Source organism: Hibiscus syriacus, unplaced genomic scaffold, assembly GCF_006381635.1.
Source record: "Hibiscus syriacus cultivar Baekdansim isolate YM2019G1 unplaced genomic scaffold, ASM638163v2 tig00111410_pilon, whole genome shotgun sequence".
In the NCBI taxonomy this organism is placed as follows: domain Eukaryota; kingdom Viridiplantae; phylum Streptophyta; class Magnoliopsida; order Malvales; family Malvaceae; genus Hibiscus; species Hibiscus syriacus.
This window is the reverse complement of record NW_024063087.1, coordinates 66,886-92,324: the sequence shown is the minus strand read 5'-3', so window position 1 is coordinate 92,324 and position 25,439 is coordinate 66,886. Positions and strand designations below refer to the sequence as shown.

Genomic DNA, 25,439 nt, shown 5'->3' with positions numbered 1-25,439 from the left:
ATGTTAGAGGGTATACTAACATTTGTATGGTATGTGTACTAAATGGATGCTTGTGTAGATCATAACTAAGCTCCTGAGTCAAGCAAGAAAAAGGGCAAGGACAAAGTTGCCAAGTAATTAAACATCACTACACTATACTAGGGAGGCATATCAGGTGAGTGCATCTATTGTAATTATATGGGATGAGGGAGACTTACCATGAGTCAACCTCTAATGTTTTAATTTAATGTTGATTTTACCGTATTTGATATATGTTTATAATGTTATGGAATCGATATTATGAACAATTTTTAGAGTATAAATTTCTCTAAAATGAAAGGTGCCAATAATGCAAGTTAGATGAAAGGTTAAATGTCTAACTATGCATTTGGCAGAAAGGTGCCAATAATATAAGTTAGATGAAAGGTTAAATACCTAACTTTGCATTTGGCAGAAAGGTGCCACTAATGCAAGTTAGATGAAAAATGGTGTATTTCAGCATAAACAGTGCCACTTATTGGTTTAACTAAAAAGATTGTAAAGGGTTTTCACTAAGTATATGAATTACATAGTCATGACATGATTATGAATAAATTGTATTTCATTTACAGTATTATGCCACACTAAGTAAATACTTAACGTGTGTTGATTTCACGCGTAGGTAAAAATCAAAGAGTAGCCGAGTAAGGTGTGCAGCAGCAACAATTATCATTAATTTAAGGTTGACTCGTCAGTAATAGTAGGACAATCATGTTTATTTTTAAACTTAGCTGGCATGTAATCGAATTTAAGAAAAATGTTTTGTAATGATTTTAAAGTGATAGTTTTTAGTAATATATTTCAATGAATGTTTTATTATTGTATCAAAATATTTGGTTTGAAATTCAAAACAAAATGTTAGTGGTGTTGCAAATGAGTAAATATTTTCATAAGTCATGTGACACCTATGACTTGTGTACGGAAACGTATACGGGAAATGGGTGTTATAGATATACAATCATATAATTATAACATGGCGAGTAACTATGCTAAACAGCTCTATTGTTAGGCCAAAACTCTATATAGTTGAAGTCTGATATATTCTTATGGCTGAGGAACCATACCAGGAGTCAAAATTCCAGGCTTTTTACATAGCAGAAAGTATCCCAGCATGTATAAATTGCTTCCTTTTCTTGATGACAATCACCACTTCAAAAAACTATGATTGACCCCCTTTTTCCTGTTATATGGCCTCGTCTATATCATCGATGTAATCTTCTTCATCAAGAAACCTGGAAAACCCGTTCACCTTAGTCTCCATACGTCCTACAAGTTGATTTGCCTCATTTTGTTCATCCACAGTTTTTGTCGAAGACAAAAGTGTCACAACCATTTTTTATAAAACAATTAAATATTATTTTAAAAAACAGTTATGACTTTATTTTGAAAAATTAGTGATTTTGGATTTATTTGAATTAAATTGGATAGGAGTCGCCATCGACCTTTGAGCTAGGTAAGTCGAATACCTAAAAACTTCTTTTAAAACAATTTTAAGAAAAATCATTTTGTAAGACAAAAATTGGTCTACATTTACCAAAGACTCAATTTTACGGGTCCGAGAGTCGATTACGCATGAGGAATGATAAGCACCCCCACAACGCCCAAAGATCGGTACTTGATCGTTACACGTTGTCATAATGGTGGAAAATGAAATTCGAATCAATATTTAAAGTATGATCCCTTATTGAAGTTCAATTAATTTGCTTCGAATTGATTAATTAGAGAAAATTCTTTAACTTGAAAAGAAATCTCGAGATTAGCAATCCTCCATCGGAAAAGCTATCTCGCATATTTCTTATCCGTAAAAGAATATTCCCTCCTCGTGAATCGGATATAAATTGAAAATCGACATTTACATACAACAAAATAAATTGCTACATAAAACGCATTGAATCATAAAAAAATATTTAATTAGTAAAATAAGCTAGATTTATTTCAAGTTCTCATTTCATTCGAACGTCGTATCAGATCACATTACTTCGATCAAGTAATGCTTTCCACGCCTGTTCTACAAATTGGTGCTCTATTCGAATAATATACAATAGATAAAGAAACATGAGGGAAATAAATATTAAAAAATATAATCACATATATTTATACAACAATCATGGATAATATTTATTTAATATAATATATATAATGTAAAATATATTCATACATGGGGAACTAGAATAAGTGTAACTGAAATTTAAAGGATCGAACTATGATTACAACACAAACCAGAATCTCAATCGAAAATATCAAACAATAGAGGTTGAAAACAAAAATAACCTATAAGTAATAATAAGGACTAAAATAAAGTAAACAAGAAAATATGAAAAGACAAACCATAATTATACCAAAATGCATTCATACCAAAGAGGTGACCAAAACAACAGATTCATAAACCTTAGGGTCAAATTTGAACATCAACAAAAATCATACAACACATGAAATCATTGACTAAAACGAAACCATTACAAATATCATTGCCAAAGTCAAACACTAATAGAAACTTAACAAAAATGCAATAACAGAAAAAAAGGTGACTAAAATAAATTAATATAAACATGTACTTCTTAAATATAGATAAACTAAAATACAAGGACCCAAGCTTAAATATAAACATAAAAGCATTTAAAGTCAAATGAAGATGAAATTATAACATAAACAAAATAAGGGCTCAAAATAAAAGGAAATAAAAGTTTCATTAGTGACTAAAATAATAAGGTATAAAATCAGAAGGACCCTAAGTGGAGTTTACCCACACGTTGAAATTGCACTCCTGATCCCTATCTAAACGACACTGTTTGACGTCCTATATATATGCTTAAAATCGATCCCAACCGACCCTCATTCTTCGTTTTACTTCTTTTCCTCGTTTTTGAAAGAGAGAGAATAGAGAGAAAGCTTTGGAGAGCTTCAAACGTAACTCCAGAGTTCCCAGAAATCGGTGGAACTCCTCCGCGTCAGTCGTCGTTGATCGACGGTAATCGCCATCCGTCGGCGCCAGAGGAGAGAAAAGAAGACGCCACCCGAAGCACCTTTTGGCTCTAAATAAGAATATGGGCCTCGTTTGGCCTGAAAATGGCCCAAACGTTGTAGATCCAAGAAAAAACTCTTCAGTTTCTTCGGCTCCAACGACCGTGCGATGGTGGGGTACCAAAAAGGCAACCTCTCTCTTCTTTGTTTTCTTTTTTCTTTTTTCTTCTCTCTGATTTCTTTTGGTTCGAATTTCATTTTTCTTTGCTCGAATCGTTTTTCTCTCTTTCTTGCTGTTAGTTTTTTTTTCTCTTTGAAAAACTCTTTTTTTTGTTCTCCCCCTTCGAATGCTTATCTGTTCTCTCCCCAAATCCTCTATCCTTATGTTTTATGGTCCCGTTGGACATGTTTCTATTTTTTTCTGATTTGTTGTCTATTTCTTCACTGTTGATATGATTTGGTGCATAAATCAGTCACTGTTGATGACAACATCGAGTGGTGGGATGTTTGGCGGCGGCTCACATGGCTGAAGTGATGGACGGTGAAGCCTCACGCGCCGATGAGAGCTGAAGAGTCGGCGACGACTGCTAATGTTAGAGCAAAACCCTAATTTGTTTGGGTTGCTATCTTGGGCCGGTTTGGGTCTCCTCTGGGTCGGGTTGAGTGTTGGGCCTAGAACCGGGTCTGATCTTGGTACTGATGTAATCTGGGTTTGGGTTTGAGTTGGGCCAGTTCGGGTCCTTTGTAATGGGCTTCGGCGAGGCCTGCAAAATGGTGTAATCAAAATAATAATAATAATAATAATAATTTTTTAAGACCCGGACAAAAACGGGTGACTACGACAAAAGGATGTTTCTTGCTTTCTGGTCCGGTGGAACACCATAAGATCCCATTTCTTTATATCAAACGACAGCACTACTGAAATCCTTATTCTTCCCATATGCATCCATGAGAGTCGTGAAGATGGTTTGATTAGCTTTGATACCGCTTAATCGCATTTCTTCATACGTCCACATCATCTTTTCAAGATTGTTTACCATGGCATACCCTTTCATCAGCGTCCCATATGTGACAATATTGGGTCGAAGACCATCTTGTTTCACTATTGTGAAGAAATTTTCAGCACTCTCCATATCAGATGCATTGACATAAGCTGATAGCATGGTTGTATAAGAACAAATATCAGGGGTATATCTGCTTGGAAGAACAAAGAAAAAGTTCAATGCTTTGGCACTGAATCAATCGTACATGTTATTGCTTTGAAAGGATAATGCCATGAGTAAACAATCTAAACTCAGTGATCATAGTAAACAATCAGGAGCGAAAATGGCATTCGTTAGAAAGTCTATCAGATTAAAAAATATGGGATATTTCTCTAATTTTCGATGAAAATAGAAGTACTAAATATGATGGGAATTCCTTTTGCTAGAATTAAGGTGAAAAAATAAATAAAGTGGGCATCAAAAGGAAGACAAACTAAAGCAGTGGAGATAAGAAAAAGAAAGTGTTGTAACCGTTCCTTGGGTGGACCTGAAATCGGGTTCCGACTTAATTTTGATGTGATGGAGTCGTCACCGGTCATTTAAAATTAGGTTGATCGGATACCTTAATTTACCATTTTACCTGATCTTCATTTTTACCAGAATTGAATCAGCTTCGGGAGTCGATTACAATTGTGAAAGGATTAGCACCCCTGCACTGCACTTTTGGTACCAATTTAATTTCTCAGTTGTCTTAATGGCGAAAATTAAAAGTCAAATTAAAATTCAAAATTTGATCCGAATCACTTACCTTTGATTAATTAAGATTGCCCCTAAAAAGTCAAAAAAATGTTAGATTGTAAAATAAAAATAAATAAATAAATATTAAGTAAACCAAAGAGAAAAAAAGTTAGATTAAGAAAATGAAAAAAGAAGAATAATAAAAAAAGAATAATAAAGTAAAAATGTTAAAAGAAAAAATAAAATAAAAATAAAAATAAAATAAAGAAAATATTAAATTCTAAAAGACATAAAAATATAAAATATAAAAAATATTAAAAGAAAAAGAAAAAAAGGTTTAAAATAAAAATAAAGTAAATGAAGAACATGTTAAAATGAAAATTTATAATAAATAAATAAATAAAAATTTAAAGGATCAAATTAGCGCAAATTTAAATCTATGGATCAAATTGATGCTAAAAATGAGCTGCAAGAAAAAAACAAAAATTAGGGGTTAATTTGCAAAATATAAAAAATATAAACAATGATTAAATCAAAATAATTCAATGGCTAATTTATAACATGTGACTAAAATGAATTACACTTTGAAAGTGCAGGAACTGCAAAAATAATTAAACTTTCTTGTATTTATAACTTAACCCCCTATAAATAACCCTTAAAACCCAAAAATCCCTCATTTTCATTTCTCTCGAAAACTCTCCCCCATCCCTTTCAAATATCCTCTCAACCAGCCAATGGCCGGCCACCCCTGGTGGCCAAAACTGTCGCTGCTCCGCTCGTCGACCACTGTCCCATGGTGGTTAAAACCCTAAAACCTACCCAAAAGCTTCCCCTCATCACCCCAAAGCCAAAACCGAGAGCCAAAACACCTAAGAATAGCCCAAAAAGTGTAGATCTACCCTCGAAGACGTATTTTTTTTACCTTTTGTTTGATGACTTTTGAGATCCCGACGACCTTTAGCTTTCCCCGGCAGTGAAGAGCTTTCTCCTTTGTGTTGGTTCTTCTTCTTTGACGAGATTTTGGTTTTTGTTTTTATATTTCGAATGTTTTGGCTTGCTTTTCGTATGCTTTGCTACGATTTTCGATGCTCTTGGGTTATTTTTCTTGGTTGTTTTCTTTTTCTCTATGATTTAGGTATTTATAGAGTCTCCCATCAGGGTTGTTTTCCCCATCCCCGATTTTCTCGGGTTGTTGGAGATTGCGGCAGACCGACTAAATGGGATGGTTCAGTCCCAATTTAGTTGGGATTCTTTTGCATGGTCGATTTTTCGGCTTGGCATTGGCTGCTTCATCGGTGTACAGTTGATTGCTTTGAGTTGGGATTTGGCCGTTGGATTGGTTATAGATCCAACGGCTGCTATCTTGCGGCGTTAGTGCTTGGTGTTAAAACCCTATCTTTGTTTGGCTCACCGGGTCGGTTTGCTGGGTGAGGCTTGCTCACCCGATTGGGCGACTTACTAGGCCTCTCTGACTGTTGGACTTGGAGCAATTAAGAAATAAAATTAACTAAATAAATAAATAAATATAACCTAAACAAATCTAAAATAATAATAATATAAATAATAATAATTATAAAAACTATATTATATTTTCAAAAACTGTGTAATATATTTTCAAAAAATATTATATATATTTTCAAAAACCATTTTCAAAACCATATTATACGTTTTCAAAATATTTTTTAAAACCATATACTATACGTTTCAAAATTATTTTAAAAACTATATTATATGTTTTCAAAATTATTTTAAAAACTATATATTATATGTTTTTAAAATTATTTTAGAAACTATATACTATATGTTTTCAAAATTATTTTAAAAACTATATACTATATGTTTTCAGAACCATTTTAAAAATTATATATTATATGTTTTCGAAATCGTTTTAAAAAACTGTATATTATATGCTTTTAAAAATAAGTTTCCAAAACTACATATTATATGTTTTAAAAAAACCATATTATATATACTATGCTATATAATAAAGACCCCGGACGTAAATAAGTGTCTACAACTGCCCATCTTTGCACATTTATAGTGTAACAAGAAATTGGGCAAAGACAAAGGGACACAAATTTTCCTTCAAGACTTGCAAGCAAGCCTACTGTCGATCTCTGGGTTTGAAATTCGACTCAATGTTGCAGTCGACTCTTTTATCAAATATCTTCCGTTGCGGAGTTAAATTCAACTTGAAAATTCTAATAAATCATGGCTCCCTGTTGTTGAGTTGAATAACGAGTGACTTCTTCGTTCTGAAGTTGAATCGATCTTGGATGTTTCGAGCATGATATCATTCGCTATGAAGTTGAAATCTGTTTCGAAATCTGAACTGGAAAGTGGCTTCTTGTTACCAAATCATAGTCAACCTTGGTCTTCTTCTTGGTTTAAAGAACTCGGTTTGAAAATTTGACTGGAAAGTAGTTCCTCGTTGCTACCCTACGGTTGATATGCCCTTGAGCTGAATGGAATCGAACTCGAAGGTTTTCGTTGATAGATAACCCTTATCGCCTTGAGCTATGCTCTAAATTAGGCTGGGAGGTAGCTCATTGTTGCTAAATGGCAACCAACCTAGGTATTCTTCTTAGCTTAAAGACATCGGTTTAAAATTCAATCTTAAAGTAGTTCGTTACTGCTATCATGCGGTTAATATGCCATCGAGCTCAATGGAATCGAACTCAAAAGTTTTCATTGACAGATAACTCTTCTCGCCTTGAGCTATGCTGTGAACGGTTCCTTTAAGTGAATGATAGCTCCCCTTCGCGGGTCTAAGCCGATCATAATTATTTAGATGAGTTCCCTTCGTGGGAAAGTCAGGTAAGACGACTCCCTTCATGGTTTAAGTCGATCTTTATTCTTCAGATGACTCCACTTCACGGGAAATCCAAATGGTATGCTCTTCAGGTGGTTCCCCTTTGCGAGTCTGAATAAGGTGAGATGATCTTTGGATGACTCTCCTTAATGAGAAAGCCATGTGAGATGTTCTTTGAGCGACTACTCTTTGCGAGAAAGCCAAGTGAGGTAGTTTGTCAGCCAAATATCATCAGTTGTGGAGTTGAAATATGGCTTGAAAACGTTTACTAGAAGCTAGTCACTCGTCGTAGAGTTAAGCTAAATTGAATCCATTCTGAATTAGCTCTCGAACCAATCTAAATTGGCTCTCGAACCCAATTTGAAGTTGATTCTAAGATCTTTCGATCTTTTTATAGGTCAAGTTGGTTGAGGTATAGCTCCTCACCGCCCAGTTAAGCAACCACCATTGATTTTTTTAAAGGCATTTTTATATCGAGTATCCTTCGTCGTGAGGTTGAAACTTGACTCTAAAGCTGTAAAAATTATGTATGCAGAAAATGATAAAATGTGATGCTCTTAGGTATGTCTAAGATGTACGCAAAATTAATTAATTCTTGTTTTATTTCTTGGATGGAGTCTCATTCTTTGTCTGCTAATATTGTCCTCGAAATCAATCATGCCCCAGAACTGACGGCTTCATGGAAAATATCTGACATTTGCTCATTTGTTTTCTCAATCTGTTGATCTTGCACTCTTGATTTTATGGATCAATTTTAATCTAAAGATTCTTAAGTTTTCTTTTATCCTTTGTTTACTCGAGGGAGTAAGACTCTTTTGCATTTCGGTTGACGATCAATTGCTGGAACTAATTGAATCAACATCGTGGTTGATACGCCAATACTTAGTGAAAGGCTTCCTTACATGGCTTGGAAGCTCAAACAACAACCTCTACAGCCAATATTGCATCCTCTAGTATTTGTAAAATTATTATAACTTTCATGGAAAAAGACTGGCGAACAAGAAGGCGAGCTGCCTTGGAATTATATCAAATACCCTCAGTGCTTCTTGTGAGTTCTCAGCTTCGCAGAGTACTTTGAATTTCTTATATTGGAATCTTGGCAACAAATCTTATTTTTACTCTAAATGTCGTTGAGTTATAAGCATCTCGCTTTCTTCTTTTCACGCTCATTTGGGTTGTCATTATCATCAGGGCTTGTATTCCTATTGTTTCTCTTTAATATGAAATCCTCATGTACAACAGTAAACTCATGCTTCAGGATGGACCCGATAATGAATGAATTTATCATCATCACATGCTAAACTCTTTTCGGCCAACTCATTGTTGTAGGTCTCTTGCACCTTACTGGATGATCATCTTCATAGTAAAGAGAGACACTATGTTGGATGAAGCAACCATCTGTATTACTTATACTCACTTTAAAGTGATTGGTTAGAAGGGTTATCTTTTGTCCCTTTGATCACGTCTGGCCATGAATTATAAAACTACCTTCTTCGTACGTCAAGCTCTATTTTGATAGGAACCACATCAGGAGGCATGAGTGGTGAAAAGAGAAGAGATTGGAAACCTGGAGATACCCCACATCATTTCGGGTCCTTCAACTGATTTTTCGAGAAACTATGTATTGTCTGAGATATATCTCCCTTTTTAAAAGGTTTGATATAAAAATAATGTCAGAGAAATTGAAGCAAAGTATCAGTTCACTGAATATCAAATAAACGAATCACACAAGTTGTTTTCAAAATTTATATCCCTTTGATAAGTGTCAAGATCCATGGGTGATATGAGAAGGCAATGCGATTTGGTTTTGATTTTCATTATTTTCAAATAGGATGTAAACAAAATAGCGCAACTGATGAATTCCACTGTAAAGCCCTTTAGAGGGCATTTCTATTTTAGTTCTCAGGAATCTTCTATTTATTTAATTTTCGCAGACTCCTTAAGCAGAGATAGAGTCGAAATATCGATCTAAAAACAAAACCTCTGAGTGCTTTTGTGTAGTCAGCTATGACAGATGTTTCTTGACTCTCTTAGTCCATCATTCATCAAAATTTAATTTCAAATCTACGTTTATGTCAGGCCTTATCGCCTTTCTTTAAATTATAATTTGTTAAACTTGATGTCCTCGATTTAGATTTTGTCGGGAGATTCATCTCGACACATAGGGACTAGTGTCATGATCTGAATGTACTCGTATGCATAAAGTTAGGGAACTTAACATTGCCCATTACTTTAGCAGAATACCCTTAGTTAAAGGATTCAAGTGTCAGAAAGTCTTCGACTTGACAAACTCAAACGAAACTCACTTCATAATGCTTGGACATTACAACCATAGTTGCTTCAGACATTACCTCCGAAAATTAACATCATACAACTTTCAGTGGAGTGCCCCCCAGCATTATTAAAATTATTGTTCATTAATATCACATTAATTCTTCGATTTTCGAGATTTCCTAAGTTTATCAGGAGGAATATGTTATAGTTTAAGTGTCAGTGGAAATCAGAAAATTTCATTTTTAGAGCTCAATTCCTAAGCAACTGATCTAAACCAAATTTGTTTATTCCATCATTCCATTTGTGAAAATTGTATATCGTCACGGAACGTCCCTAATAAACATGTAAACTAACTGGTATTACAATGTCATGCATCAGATATGCCCCATCTTGTCTACTTCCATATTTGTACGCGTGAGAAAACATTTTTTAAGTAAAAGATATGGATTTTTTTAAAAGGAATTTGATCTCGACATATGTCAAAAGGCTATAACCTCATTTCTCAAAATGTGCATTTCATTATACTTGATATTCACTAAATTTCAAACAATTCTCTATTATTCAAAGAAATGCCATTTTTTTCAAAAAGAAAAAAAGTTCAAGCATATAAAAGATAAATTCAAACAAGACATCATTTCATAGGTAACACAACTATGTGGTAATAGTGATGACCTCCTCTTGTCTCATCCCAAGATACCTCATTCCTTGGTTGTGATATTCACTTTTCAGACCCATCTCCAGTTGCACAAACATCCATTTCAGGAGTGTCCTCGCTTTCATCATAAAATTCCAGCTCTTTTCTATCCATCATTAACTGGATCAAGGCTCTAAATTTGACATATTCTTGCACTTCATGTTCATACTCATTGTGATAACAACAATGACTGCCACCTTTGCAATCTGATGTGCTAAGATGCGGCGCAATAACTCCGCATTTATCATTTGCCTCCATACTCAAGCCAGAGGTGACTTCACTTCGGAAACTTTGGTTTTGAACTTCTTACCCTTCTCTTTGTTGATTGTATTTCCCCCCATTCTCTTGGTGATTAGATAGAGGGTTCTATGCAACGTTGGGTGATTCTGAATTATTGAAATGAATCCAATTCTTGTTGCGCATTATTTGGACAATCCTCTTAAAGGCGAGGTAATTTTCAATATCATGCCCCGAAACACTGCCATGATATTCACAGTGTGCATTTTCATTATACCACCTAGGGTATGGGGGCTTTAGAGGTTTCTCTGGATATGGTGACACCACATGTGCATCAAAAAACTATTGATAAAGCTCCTTATATGTAATGGGAATATGATCAAAATGCTCTTTTCCTCTTTCTCTCATTGGTTCCCTCGAATCTTGTCTAGAAGTACTCGACGGTACAATTGCAGCTGGTTTTGATTTAGAGATCGTAACGTTTTTGCTGGTGCTGAAAGCATTGATTTTGTTGATGTCTCATTCTCTCTTCTTCGTGGGAGGTTTTCTACTTGAAGTATATATTTTTGTCTTTCCTTACTTAATGGTTGTTTCTACCATCTTTGCTTTGACTTCCTCATCACACTCCAGAATATGGTAATAATCTGGATTATTTTGAGGGTTTGTTACAACGGCTTGTGCTTTCGCGGTAGATGAATCCCCTTGATGTCCTGGTAAGATTCCGATTGATATAATCAACTATGGAGTAGGTGGTACAACCATTCTCTCAGATGCCTCTGCCCCAGGAACATTCATTTGATTTAGGCCAGACAACCTTACAATGATTTGATCAACCAAAGGCTCTTAACTTTTAGTGATCAATTCCAGAGTACTTTGATTATTCTGACTTATTTTTTCTTCCAGCTCCCTTTGTAACCTCAGCATGTTCTCTTCGAGTTAAGCAATCTTTGCTTCCATTTTTTCTTTTTTGAACGAGTATTATGAGGATGAGATGTCCAATGCTTGGGGTGGTATGTCCAGTGTTTCTTCTTTTTTTAATAAGACATTTTCTGTAATTAATGTGAATGTAAAGAAATGAAGAGAAAAAAAAACAAATGCAAAGTATGTAAAAATGCATGATGTATGTAATTTTCGAGGTATTGATCCAGAAAATGCGTTTGTTATTATAAATAATCTTTATTGGGACAAAAATGTTATTTCTTAAGAGACTAAAAACATCTCAAATGTACATTCTGACTAAGTCCTCTAAACCCAAAACGACTTCTAATAGGTTGACAAGTCTTCTTCCTTCATCTGACACCGGCTGAATACCTTGTCAGACTACTCCATCTTCTCTTGCCAAACCGTGCAATTGATGTGCTGCTTTCTGTACTTGTTTTAAGAAGCCTAAAATGACCATATATATGGCTTTCACCCTTTTCTGAGCTTGCTCCCAACGAAAACACCATTGAAATCCTCCATCAAATGGAACTATCTGAAGCTCACTTGCTTGTTTCTTAAACTTGTCTACAATGACCTCTAACTTAGCTATGATTTTGCCATCTTGTTCTTGATGTCTTTGAAGAGACCTCTCCAGATCAACTACCTTAGTCTTCAACCATTTGTTCTGGTGTTGGCTTTCTAACAAACGTCTTTAGGAAGTCTTTAGTTGTTCTTTCAGTGTCTCTTTTTCATCTTGTCCTTCGAACTTCCTTTTCAGGCTGCTAGCTTCACCTTTCTAGTATTCAAAAGATCTTTTTAGACTGGAATTGTTATGGACTTGCTCCTGATACCCCTTTCTCAAATCTTCCAGCTCAAAGTAAACTTTCTTATGTTCTTTTTCTAATTTGTCTTCCCAATCCTTCTGAGTATCGACATCTAACTTCCATTGGAATATTTCATCCTCAAGTTCCCTTAGCCTTTGTTTAAGCTCTTCCATTTTAGCTTTGAATTCTTTCTTTTTATCTCCAGTTTAGAGGGAACTAATTTAAGATACCCTTCCATGGTCCGAGTATCTTCATGATTTGGTACAGGAATGGTGTCATTTCTTCTTAACTTCGGTCATTCCAAATAATTTGGAGTAAGCATGTCTTTAACACCCACGCCATCCATACGAAATATCTTCTTCCATGACTCAACTATATCTTTGACATTATTATTGTAGTTGTTCTCATGGTATGCAAATTCTGATCCAAATATTATGTGTAGTTGGGACAAACTGGCGTGCCCCATATTGTCGAAGTTTCAAAATTGGAGAATATCTGACTCCTCCCTATAATCCAAGTAACGTTATGATTTCTTAGTCTTCACATCGATAAAGGATTTCACTATGGGTTAACCAAGGGGCTCCACAAACAATGTCCTTATCTTGAAGGTGCGTGAATACCTTTACCCATTTTTCTTTTGGGATGCCTTCTTTGCTATTTTAGTGTGAGGAATTCCCCCAGAGGAGAGTAAGTGGTGTTGAATCTACGGTAATAAATCCCGTCAGTCTTCTAGAAGTGACTATGGATCCAGACCTGAAGAAGCTGTGTGCACCCTATAAATCTTCCTCTCGTAGTCTTTCTGCAATGGTTGAGTGAACGAAAAATTTCAGCTAAGATTGATGGTAAAGGGTTTACTCGCTTAGGCAGTTGTTCGAATAGTTCTACCACATCCACCTCGATGTATCCCAAAGTTTTTGGAAAGATAACCGAGCTATAGATACCTAGTGCAAAAAGTTCAATCACCTTCCATTCATCTGGATGATTCTTCATTAATTGCTTGATATGGGTCCAGGCAATTCCCTCTTCTTTACCCTTGTGTTGAATTCGGCCAGTTACCCATTTTTCATCTACCCCTGCAACCTTTGTCAACACATTCTTGAAAGGTTGACTTTTGATGTGCTTGGTGTAGACCCGGTCTATTTTGATTTCTTAATAATGTAGTAAAGTATAATACTCTTCGATTGTGGGCACCATGTCTTCTTGATTAAATGTAAAACAGTTGTACCCCAGATTCTAGAATTGCACTAAGGCTTGAATTAGTGGTTCATCTATCTTGACATAGAGTAGAAGTACGATATCACCATACCGCTGATAGAATTTCTATTTCTGTTCGTTTTTCCAGCTGTCCCAAATGCTCCGCAAATCTTGAACATCGTTCTGCTTAAGGCTGACAGAAGCATAACTGACCAGATCTTACACATAGTTGTCTTGTAGACTGTCTCCATTTTCATTCTAAGTCTTCTCTAACCATAGTCGGACCTCTACATTTTTCACCTCTTGTATTACAACCCTTTTTTCTATTAATGTCGATTATATATGTTTAACGAACACTTTTTGTGGATCAATCACCTCTTTTAAATGATGCAAATGATAAAATAACGAAAAACAAAAGAAAATGAAAGGGAAACAAGTTAGTAAGATAAAAAACAATAATAAAAATAATAATGAAAGTAAAAATTCCTACCCCACATGCTTTTATTCTTACCCAGACATAATTTCTATTCCGCATGTTAATTTTTGAGCAAGTCCTAACCGCATATTTTCTAGTTCGCATGCTTTGAACAGAAAATAAAACATGAAGTAACTCAAGCATCCTAGGTTTTGAAATGGGTTTCGGGGTGGGCTCTAATTCCTTGCAGTCTCCCGGTTTAGGTTAAAAAAAGATACCCGAGTTCTCCTTGCTGGTGCCCCCTTGGGCTTTCCAGACCCTCAGTCCTAAGACCATTACAAGCTTATGTGGACCAAGTTAAACTCGAGAGGACGCATTCCCTTATGTCTGTACGAAGAATAAATTCACACGAAGACATAAGGTATATGAATCCCAAAAGTTACTTGCTAGGCATATATAAAGAATAAATTCCCATGAAGGCGTCACTTTCACCTCCACTTATAAAAGGGTTTGGAGCTTGGGTATAGAGCCTGAGATGAATTTTTAAAAAGTTGAAATCATTGGAAAAACATCAGTAAAACTATTTATATGAAAAAAATATTCAAAGATAAATAATAAAGATCAAATAAATAAATTAAAATTTAAACTTATAATTTTTGCTTAAGAAGACAACCAAAAATTAATTTTGGTTTGGCTCACTTACCTGTCCCTAGCGGAGTCGCCAAGTTATTGTAACCGTCCCTCGGGTGGGCCTGAAATCAGGTTCCAACTTAATTTCGATGTGATGGAGTCGCCACCGATTATTTAAAATTTTGTTGATCAGATACCTTAATTTACCGTTTTATCTGATCTGCATTTTTACCATAATTGAATCGAATTCGGGAGTCGTTTACAGTCAGGTAATGATTAGCTCCCCTACACTACCCTTTCGATACCAATTTAATTTCTCGGTTTTCTTAATGGCAAAAATTAAAAGTCAAATTAAAATTTAAAATTCGATCCGAATCACTTACCTTTGATCGATTAAGATTGCCCCTAAAAAGTTACAAAAAATGTTAGATTGTAAAATAAAAATAAATAAATATTAAGTAAACCAAAGAGAAAAAAAAGTTAGATTAAGAAAATGAAAAAATTAAAAAAAGAATAATAAAGTAAAAAATGATAAAATAAAAAATAAAAACAAAACAAAACAAAACAAAACAAAATAAATATTAAATTCTAAAAAAATATAAAATATAAAAAATGTTAAAAGAGAAATAAAAAAGTAAAAAAAAGTTTAAAAATAAAGTAAATGAAGAACATGTTAAAATTAAAAATAAATAAATAAATAAAAATTTAAAGGATCAAATTAGAGCAAATTGAAATCTATGGATTAAATTGATGCTAAAAATGAGCTGCAATAAAAAAATTAGGGAGTTAATTTGCAAAATATAAACAAATATTAACTCGAAATAATTCAAGATTCAAGGGTCAATTTATAACAAGTGACTAAAATGAATTACACTTCAAATGTGCAGGGACTACGAAAATAATTAAACTTTCTTGTATTTACAACCCGGTCCCCCTATAAATAGCCCTTAAAACCTAAAAATCCCTCAATTTTCATTTATTTCAAAAACTCTCCCCCCACCCCTCTCAAATTTCCTCTCAACCAGCCAATGGCTGGCCACCCCCGTGGCCAAAATTGCCACTGCTCTGCCCCGCTGGCCACCGTCTCACGGTGGCCAGAACCTTAAAACCTACCCAAAAGCTTCCCTTTGTCACCCCAAAGCCAAAACTGAGAGCCAAACACCTAAGAATAGCCCAAATAGTGTGGATATTCCCCCGAAAATGTATTTTTTTACCTTTTGTTTGATGACTTTTGAGATCCCGACGACCTTTAGCTTTTTCCGACAGTGAAGAGCTTTCTCTTTTGTGTTGGTTCTTCTTCTCCGATGAGATTTTGGTTTCTGTTTTTATATTTCGAATGGTTTGACTCGAATTTCGTATGTTTTGATGCGATTTTTGGTGCTCTTTGGTTATTTTTCTTGGCTGTTTTCTTTTTCGCTCTGATGCATGTATTTATAAAGTCCCCCATCGGGGTTGTTTTTGGTTATTTCGAGGTCGTTTTTCCTTTACTTGGGTTATTGGAGGTTGTTGTTGACCGACTAAATGGGATGGTTTAGTCCCGATTTAGCCGAGATTCTTTTGCATGGCCGGTTTTTCGAGTTGGCGTTGGCTACTTCGTCAGTGTGCAACCGAAAATCTCGGTCGATTCCTTTGAGTTGAGATTTGGCCGTTGGATTGGTTGCAGATCCAACAGCTGCTATATTGCGCTGGTGCTTGGTGTTGAAACCCTAGCTTTGTTGGGCTCATCTAGTCGGTTTGCTGGGTCAGGCTTGCCCACCCGGTTGGGCTCCTTGTTGGGCCTCTTGGACTGTTAGACTTAGACCTATTAAGAAATAAAATTAACTAAATGAATAAATAAGTATAACCTAAATAAATCTAAAATAATAATAATAATAGTAATAATAATAATAATAATAATATAAATAATAATAATAATAACTATATTATATTTCCAAAAACTATGTAATAGATTTTCAAAAAATATTATATATATTTTCAAAAACCATATTATACGTTTTCAATTTTTTTTTTTAAATCATATACTATACATTTCAAAATTATTTTAAAAATTATATTATACATTTTTAAATTATTTTAAAAACTATATACTATATTTTTTTAAATTATTTTAGAAACCATATACTATATGTTTTCAAAATTATTTTAAAACCCATATACTATATGTTTTCAAAACCGTTTTAAAAACTATATATTATATGTTTTCACAACCGTTTTAAAAAATATATATTATATGTTTTTAAAAATGAGTTTCCAAAACTACATATTATATGTTTTCAAAAAAACCCATATTATATATACTATGCTATATAATAAAGACACAGACGAAAATAAGTGTCTACAGAAAGCATGTATTATTAATTGCCCTGGACAGAACTCAAAGCAACATGGGGAATTTCTACAATGCGGAACCATTAATATACAACTAAAAAAGACGTTACCAGTTTTGTTATTATTTAAATAACAAAATCGGTAAAAAATTAACTAAAACATTATTATTTCTACCTAAAACATCAATGTTTTTTAACATTTCCGGTAAAGTGTCCAATAATAACAAAACCGGTAGAAAAGTAACAAAAATGATAGAAATAATAATATTTTCGGTAATACTTTACCGGTTTTATTATTTAAATAATTTAGCCGTATATTAAGGCTGTCGCACGTGATCATTTCCCAAGCAACATGGATTAAACTGATTTCGGATGAATTCAAGAACAAATCCCAATCGAATTTATAGTGTTTTTTTAATTAATCACTGATATCCATTATGGGAGCAACCATTCTAACTCAGTTTACTCTATTAACAAACATCAGGATTCGAACCTCTAGACCAACTAGTTGTTGATCGAATTTAAAGTGATTTAAAACTCACAAAAACCAAGGATTTTCATGAACAGCTTTCCAAGGCAGAACCACTGTATGCATGAGCAGATAACATCATTTACTACAACATATTAGGTCTCATTGAATTTGAAGACTCAGATGGCACGGGTGATTTGGATTATGTCAATTTAGAAATATGATATAATTTCATTCCTAATGCTAGGCTCACATCTAAAAGCAACTTCCTTTTCTATTGGAGTAAAAGACATTGAGCTTTAATGGAATGAACTAAAATAAGATACCCAAACATAACAACAGAAACCATTCATTATGAAAAGTCGTTACAGTTGCTTGACTTTCAATTATTATAACACTTTACCTGTCTGTTCTCATGCTTTTGAAAACAGTCCTAGCTTGCTCCACCATTCCCGAAATTGCAAATGCATCAAGCAAAATATTATAAGACTTATGGGTAGGCCTGAAAAGGAGACAGAATTGTATAAAGGTACCGAAAATAAAGAAACTTAACTTTTAGGATATAAAGTTTAATTTTTTTTATAATTCATTTATGTTCTATCAGTAGGATTAAGTTTCTTAGGAGATAAAAGTTAAGAATAAAAGAAACCTCGTAGGACTCTTAACTTGTAATCCATATAGCCTATAAAAACACTGTGTTTTTTGTTTTTCCAATGCGAATTTTGATCAGAAAATTTCTTTTTCTTCTATCAATTTCTTCCTTTTTTTTCTTATTCACTCAATTTCTCACATGGTATCAGATTACGGTATCAAACCTAGAAAATCATTAAAAATCCACCTATATCATTGTCGGAGGTCAGTTCAGGCTCTGACAATCATCCCACCAACACAATCATCCATATCTCCAATGAACAACATCTGAGCATGCTGGTACAATAAGGTACTCTTTCTTTTGCATGTATGACAGAAAATAGTAATTTGAAATCTTGGATTTTAGATTCTAGAGCTTCAGATCACATGACAGAGAATCTTAGTGTGTTTCACAAATTCAACCCACAACCTAGTCTCTCAACTGTTAAAGTACTATTGTCATTGGAAGTAAATGAAGAGTAACTTTTATATCAATTAGACATCAAGAATGCATTTTTAAATGCAGATCTTGAAGAAAAAATTTATGTGGAGATACCTCCAGGCCTAGAAAGTCATGCTAACGGCTACAAAGTGTGCAACCTGAAGAAATCATTATATAGTTTGAAACAACTCCTTGTGCATGCTTTAATAGGTTTACCAAAAAAGTGGTCACTTATGGACACGGTTAGTGTCAAGCAGATCACACCTTGTTCATGAAAACCCCATTAAATGGAAGAAGATCATTCTTATTGTCTACGTTGATGATGTTATCATAACAAGAGATGATACAAAAGAAAGCATCAAGCTAAAATCTCAACTTGTTATTGACTTTGAATTCAAAGACCTTGGTGCTCTCATATACTTCTTAGGGATGAAGGTCGCTCGATCTAACGTAGGAATTGTGATCTCTCAAAGAAAGTATATCCTGGACTTGTTAACTGAGACTGAAATGCTTGGATGCGAACCAGCAGAAACTCCCATTAGTCTTAACCTAAAATTAAAGAACAATGAAAGAGGATTAGTTGACAAAGAGCGGTATCAAAGATTAGTGGGCAAACTAATCTATCTTTCACACACAAGACCAAATATCACATTTTCAGTGAATATTGTTAGTCATCATATGAATGATCCACGAGAAGAGCATCTAAAAGTTGTAAATCGAATCCTAAGATACCTAATGATGACACCAGGTCATGATTTACTATTTAAAAGGATGAAAATCGTGAGGTAGAAGTATATACTGATGCAAGTTGAGCTGGAGAGGTAACCAAAAAAAGATCTACAAGAGGCTATTGCTCCATAGTTTGGAGTAATCTTGTTACATGGAGAAACAAAAAGCAGCTTCAAGACGGAGTGCAGAGGCTGAATTTCGAGCTCTTGTCTCAGGAATTTGTTAAGCAATATAAATTCAGAGACTATTAAAAGAAATAAAAGTTGGTTCCAAGGATTATTTCATGGTAAAAAGTGACAATCAATCAGCCATAAGAATTGCCAAAAATCATGTTCATGACAAAACAAAGCATGTAGAGATTGACAGACAATTTATTTCAGAGAAAGTCAACAATATGAGTGTTGAACTGAGCTACATTCCTATTCAAATGTAGCTTGCGAACATTCTTACTAAAGCCCTTCCAAGCTCTAACTTTGATGGATTTAAGTCCAAGCTGGGTTTGTATAACATACATACCCCAGCTTGACGGGGAGTGTAGAAATGTGCCAAAAATTAAGAATTTTATTTCACATAGAAGTTTAATTTATTTTAGGAGATAAAGTTTAATTTATTTATAATTTATTTATATTGTATGATTAAGATTAAGCATCTTAAGAGAAAAGATAAGATTTAGGAGATAAAAGTTAGGAAGAAAAGAAACCTAGTAGGACTCTAACTTGTAACTCCTAGCCTATAAAAACACGTGTTTTCTGTTTTTTCAACGAAAAATTTAATTAGAAAATTTCTTTTTCTTTTCTCAGTTTCTTCCTTTTTCATTCTCTCAATTTCTCACAAGAATTGGATAGCATCAACTTTGGCAGAATGAATACATATAGCTGTCAAATGGCTAGCCGCAAACTTGGCAGTCAATTAGTGAATGTATTTTGGGTACAAGGTGTAGAGGGGAGTTGAACTTAGATCTTAAACCCTCTAATGAAGTGTTAAGTATATGAGTTATGGTCATCTATTAATCGACCAAACAGTTCTGACATGATCTATATGTCAGATGCCAAAAAAAAAAGTACGCCTTTGCCGAATTTACTTTCTGTTCTATATTTTAAGTCACTCTAGCTGCTTAACTAACTGCATTAGTTTCTTAATCACAGTGACTTTGGATTGGATATACAAGTTGAACTTACCTGATTCCAGCATCCAACATCTCCTCAAAAACAGCCAAAGCTTCCTCTTCCCTCCTAGCTTTTCCATATGCATTAATAAGCAAAGCATAACTCACCACGTCAGGGCGGAGACCAGCTCTTTGCATCTAAAATACAGTTACTACGAATCGTTACATGATTATAATCAATGGAAGATTGGGATAGAAACAGCAAGAAACTCAAAAATCAGAAACTGGTTTGATTGTATTTGCTTGCAAGCCTCTTGTTAATGCACGAAAACCCATGCAATACTGAAGAAATGAGTTTCTTTTTTCCCTTCACATAAAGATGCATTTCATCATGCTTTCATATTTCATAATAGATGTGAGGCAAACCAAACACATCTTGTTCTTCATATTTTGTATAGAAATGTCATTGCACAGAGAAGCGCTTTGAAAGGGCTAGGCTTTTTTATACATCAATACACAAATACATGACTGTCAAATCAACAAATAAATAAATAAAAGGAACAGGTACCACTTTCAAAAAAAGCAGTGCATGTAATACACAAGTTATACAATGTATAAGATGATACGATTATCTGTTGACAACATTTTCAGAAAGGAAGCAAAATTTACCGACTTCACCAGAAGGATTAAACAACCTAATTTTTCATGTATTAACTTGAAATAATATTGAATATTTAAAATCCAATTACTAATTGCAATGGTTTTTAATTTGAATAGTTAATCTAATTACTAATTGCAAAACCAGATCTAATTATTCCACTAATATACCTTAATGTAACAGACTAACATCCATCTCTATCCTAGCAAGCCACACTCAACCCCAATATATTTCCTCCTATAAGTATTACATCATCGATTTCTTCCTCAAAAAGTATTCAACCTTGACTGCCGCCCTAGACACCTTATTCCACAATTCAAACCCCTAAAATGTGTGTTATTTATAGAATTATCCATTAGAACAAATTCACATAAGTCCCAAGTGGATTTCTTGTATCTGTCATATTCCAAGACCACAATATGCTGATAAGAATTTTACCAACTAGACCCTAAAGGAAATTGTAGTAATCTAATACAGACCCGATAAGATATGATGCACATAGGAGTTTTCTTACCTCAAACAAACAAAACCACCAAAGACAATCTGACGATCTTGGTTAAGGACTTCATACTGGATAGGGAGAGATGACAAATGACTCCAAAGATTTTAGCTTAAACTAATATTTTATTGCAAAATTCAATTGTTCACGTGTGATTCAGTTAGACAACAACAAGAAGAAAACAGAACCTCTTTAGACAAGACCCCCCTCAACTGCAGTTCGCACACACTCCGGGTTAGACAAGAAGATAAACATACTAGAACCTAGGATGTGATGCCATGCTAAACATCCAACCTAAAACCAATTTGCAATATATGAAGGGCCCAACTTAATATAAGACATCAGGAAACCCAATACTTAACAGATGTGGGATAAGACCACTTTCATACAAGGAAATGTTTCCATAGGACTGATGATTAAACACTACTTATCAGTCAAGATGATCATAATAAGATTTATATTCTATGCTCAAGGACCTCAACTAAGACCACTGCTCAAAAACTCTTCCATGTACTCAAGGACATGGTGAACAAAGCAGGAAGATATAGAGAATAGAAATGGAGATGCTTTATGACATTAGAATCAGTTAAATAATACACAAAACCATTATTTCTGTGGATGTAAAAAAAAGGAACAGAATGATTTAGCAAACAATATATTGGACGAAAATGAGAAATTCGAGAATCTTTTCATAATTCCTCTTTGAACAGTGAGCTGAAGATAATTCGGAGCAACTTATGTGTTCCAATTAAAAGTTTCTTTTAAGAAAGTATAACAACATCCACATGCTATAAAGCAAAAACATGAAAAGTAGATCAGACAAGGTCTAAAAATTGCACCTGATCATATATCTTGGAAACGTCCTTGTAATTAGTTTCAAATGACATAAGACAATTGTAAGTAACTGTGGATTGCTTAATTCCGCGTTCGGCCATCAGAATAAATAGTTTACGGGCCTTCTCATAACTCCCAGCCTTTTTATGCATAAAAATCATCATGTGAAACATTTTTTGGTCAGGCTTCAAAAGAAATTTTTCCTTATCCAAGAGTGCCTCAAAATCTTCCTCGGCTTCCTTAAATTTGTTACCCTAATAAGATATTGAAAGACATACTCAGATAAAAGCAAGATAAAGAAAACAAGTCAAACAATTCGAAATATGCCGTAGTTAATATAGGCTGCTTCTCTTCCGGAAATCAAAAGGTCTCATTTCCAATAGCATTTCGTGGATGTTCATCTAATTGATCTTATATGTTAACATTGTGAAGAAAGAAAAAATGATAAAAGATAGAACAAGGTTTTGAGGAATCAGACTACCTCAACAAGTATTTTAAGTATTATTTGATATGTCACAGCAGAAGGTTCAGGACCTGAAGATTGCATTCTCCTAAATTTAACTTCGGCATTATTTTATCTACCTCCCTTCCCATATGCCTCCATGAGAGCAGTATGTGATACAATACTCGGTACATAACCCTTTTTATTCATAAAGCTTAAAACTTTCTCAGCCTTATTGAAGTCCCCTAGTTTCCCGTATGCTGTTAAGAGCATCAGGAAGTCCATTTCACTGAAGTCCCACCAGCTTTGCGCTCGAAGCCACTCGAGAATCTATATAATCAAAATGGTTAGTATACAATTTAATGAGCAATTAGAACCTAAAATCACACAAAAGTCTCATATTTACGTAAGTTCAATTTGAAAGATCTTTTCTGCTTTTATACAAAAATAACTTGAAAAAAATAAATGTCTTTTCTCTTTGCTACAAACTAGGAACATAAAACAGTATGCAAGGAGCTCAACGCGTAAGTAGTTTTCAAAAGTTAATGGTTGCCTTTCTGTAAGACAGTAAGTTTATGGTATCATATCCCTGCTCTTTCCTCCCCTTCAACCCCGTGTGTTTGTTTATTTACTGAACAAAAGAAACATCAACAGCAAATTAATTTTGACCAAAGCGGAACTCAGGAAAATTTTCCTATTAAAAAGGATAATAACAGTTTCACATTGTTTAACAAATGCATTGTTAACAAATGACACATTGTTTAACCAAATCCATTCTTGAATGCATTTGCTTATCCCTTCGATTTTGGCTTATAGTTTATAATGTTTTACCTATGCATCATATAAAATGGCTTCATTTATGTACTAAAATGAAGCAATACCATACTGTGGCTACTTAGATTTACTTCCCCGACCCCCCCCCCCCCCCCTAAAATTTTAAAGATTTTGTGACAGTTATGCGCTGGAATTTTATCAGCAATCAGAAAAATAATCCACTAGGCTCCTCAAATTCAATGGTTTTTCCTTTATTTTCCATATGAGTCATATCAGTGAGAAGCATATGTTCAGCAGATTGCTAAAAATCAACCTAAAACATGGTTCGAAGAGTTGACACTAATTTTTTATTAGGGTGTTATTGGGCACCCGAAAACATATTTATCATTTTAATAAAAAATATTAATTTTAATTAAAACAATAAATTTACGGTATGCGTACCAAAAAATTGAATCCGGGAGTAGATTACACGTAGGGAAGTATTAGCACCTCACAGCTCCCAAAATTGGTACCTAAGCGATTATACGTCATCTAAATATTGAAATTTATAAATTTGAATATACATTTAAATTGTGATCCTAATGTTTTTTTGAAAATGACATTATTTCGTACGAACAATCCTAAAAAACACTCCTTATTAGTTAAGGCGCGTTTTTATGGATTCTCCATACAAAAGATCATTACCATGTTTTTTCTTAGATTATATATTTTAAAAAAATAATAAAATAAAATAAAAGATAATCATTTGTGTACAAAAATGATACTATTTCACACGAATAATTCTTGAAAATACTCTCCTTGTCAGTCAATGTGCGTTTACATGAACTCTCCTCACGAAATGATATCTTAAAGATATTTATGATTGAATCTACCAAAATATACTTGACACTAAATATGCAAACAAAAAATTATAAATAATAAATAGTAAAGGATAAATAATAGCAAGTAATATGTATACATAATATTTTAAATAAAAGCAAAATACATAGGTATGAACTGAAATATATTGTGTGTGTATGTATTAAATATATTAAAGGGGTCTAAGTACAATAATATAAATATGTCAAGTCCAAATACAGGATTACAAAAATTAAATTAAATGAATAAATATGTGACTAAATAGTATAAAAAAACAAATCAAAGATCAAAATTTAAACATAAACATTTAAATAAGGGACTAGATTACAAAACACACCTACATTAGAAGGACTATCGCACAATTCCCCCCTTTTTTTACACATGGTAATTACTAATATTAACAAAAAATGAGAAAACACTAAAGAAGGACAATACATTCGAATTAACTAAAAACAATACAAATGACCAAAACTAGAAAACAAGGCAATGATTCGGGGTATGAGCGAGAATACCCTAAAAGTGAACACTTAAAACATAAAAAGGGGAAATAGCATGGTTAGTGCTTGAATATTCAAAGTAAGTCACGAAATCAAGGAAGCTAGGGATTAATATGTAAAAACACGACAAAGTTGAGGGACCGAGATGAAGTTTTCCCCTTTTTAACCCTCTAATTACCAATGACTAGACAAGAAGGAAACATAACACATCAAGTCCCACAAATTCAAATAAATAACAAAACAGGAAAAAATCAGTGACCATTCTGCAAAGTTGCGCTAAAGATGGAGGAACCAAATAATAGTTTTACCCTAAGGTTATGGTGGCTAAAATTAAAATACACGGCAAGAGTTTGAGGGTCTAAACGAAATTTTCCCTAAATAACCTATAAAAAACCTAATTTTGATTAGGGTTACTAATCTAATCACTCTCTCAGCCTTTTCCCTCATCTCTTCCTTATTCCCACATTCTCTCAT

General features: G+C 33.8%; 1 pseudogene; it reads right to left on the bottom strand.

Moving 5' to 3' along the window:
- Positions 1–1,064: 1,064 nt before the first annotated feature.
- Positions 1,065–25,439, bottom strand: LOC120162924 (annotated as a pseudogene).